Source organism: Elephantulus edwardii, unplaced genomic scaffold, assembly GCF_000299155.1.
Source record: "Elephantulus edwardii isolate Elephantulus edwardi_28Jun2011 unplaced genomic scaffold, EleEdw1.0 scaffold00294, whole genome shotgun sequence".
Lineage (NCBI taxonomy): Eukaryota > Metazoa > Chordata > Mammalia > Macroscelidea > Macroscelididae > Elephantulus > Elephantulus edwardii.
In genome coordinates this window covers 2,952,424-2,954,454 of record NW_006400044.1, presented here as the reverse complement: position 1 = coordinate 2,954,454, position 2,031 = coordinate 2,952,424, and positions in this window count along the sequence as shown.

Here is a 2,031-nt window from a genome sequence, read left to right as displayed (position 1 = left end):
AGAGAGACATTCTTCTGGTATTCTTTGCTTTCTGCCAAGATCCATCCATCTTACATTAGCTATAATATCCCTAGTACCACGACTTCTTCTAAATCCAGCCTGTACACCTGGCAGTTCTCTGTTGACATATTGTTCCAAGCTTTTTTGGATAATTTTCAGCAGAATCTTGCTTGCATATGATATTGTTCGATAATTTCTGCACTCCATTGGGTCACCTATCTTTGGAATGGGAACAAATATAGATCTTTTCCAGTCAGTTGACCAGCTGGCTGTCCTCCAGATTTCTTGGCACAACTTAGTGAGCAGAGAGAGGCGGAGCTTTTCTGATCTCCAACATCTAACCCAGGTAACCCCAGGCCGCATTAGCCAGCGCACACCCCGAAACCATTGTTGTTGCTATATGCCATCAATTTGCCTGCCACCCAGAGTGACCCTATGTACAGCAGCTATGAAGCCTGCTTTGTCTTGAGCCAGTCTCACGATGCCAACACCAATTCTCATCGTACAAGATACTTTATTAATCCATCTCATCCAGGGCCTTCCTCTCCTGTGCTTTCCTTCCATCTGTCTGAGCATTATGTCCTTCTTTGACGGCTAGTCCCTACTGGCTGTATGTCCAAAGTATGTAGAATGCAGCTTCAGAGTCTGAGTCTCCAAGGACAAATTTGGTTTCCCCCTCTCCAAGGCAGACCTACTTGTTTTCTTGGTAGTCCAAGGTATGTTAAAGACTCATCTTCAGCACCACAATTCAAAGATATCGATTTTTCTCCTCTTATCCTTTGACATTGTTCAGCTCTCTGATGCATAGCAAGTAATTTCAAAGATCATGGCCTAGTTAGGCACATCTTAATCTCCAGACTAACATCATTGCTTTTCAGCTCTCCAGAGAGGTCCCTGACAGGAGATTTTTCCAGTGCAATTTGTCTTTTGATTTCCTGACTGCTGGTACCAAGAGTGTTGATTGTGGAGCTTAGCAAGCTGTAATTATTAACAATCTCAATCCCTTCTCCATCTATCATGGTGCAGCCAATTGGCCCAGTGGTGAAAATCTTTGTTTTCTTGATATTGAGTTTTTATCAATAGTGAAGGCTACAGTCCTTGACTTTCTGCAGCAAGCGCATCAGGTCCTCCTTAGTTTCAGCAAGTAAGGTTTTGTCATTTCTATAATGTAAGTTGTTAATGAGTCCTCCTCCAAGCCTGATGCCACATTCCTCCTCATAATGTCCAGCTTCCCAAATGATCTATTTTATATATAGAATGAAAAAATATGGAGACAGGATGCATCCCTGACACACTCCTTTCCTGATTTTTTAACTATACAGTGTTTCTTTGCTCTGTTCTGAAGACCACTTGCAAGTCCAATTATAGTTTTCACATAAACACAGTCAGTATTGTAGATAAGCATAATATTGGGCAAAGTATCGGTTTTGCATAAGCATCAGGCCAAAGGGTTTGTGGCCCTTAGGCCAAACGGACACCACCACCATACCAAATCTAGAGGAAACCTACCTTCCTTAGAAATTATTACATTGTGACAACAGTGTGGTACAAAAGGAAGAGCAGAGACACTAACCCACAGAATGACAGTTGTGCAGTAGAAGCTCAGAGGCAAGGACCTTTCCCTAGTACTGCCCCAGGCAAAACTCTTTTCTTGAAGTGAGTATATGAGATGTGAGACAGGCATCAGCTTGAGAGACAAGCAGCAGTCCGTGGTGCAAGGTATCACAGAAGTAAGTTGTAGCCTAAGCCATTCAAGTGTTGGCTGAGAGATGGAGGTGCTGGACCAAGTAAGTGGGAGTGAGAGGCATTCTGATGTATCAGGGAAAAGGAAGGGACAAGATAAATGTGCTGGGGTGGAGTGGGGGAACAGTGATTGTATTGGTTGTTTTTGTAAGGGAAATGTCTTTCATCCACTCCTTTCAGTAAAATGTTTGTCTGTCAGATATTGTTTTAAGCAAAGTATTATATTATTATATAATTATATATTAAATTAAATATATATATTGTTGTTGTTATGTGCCATTGAGTCGC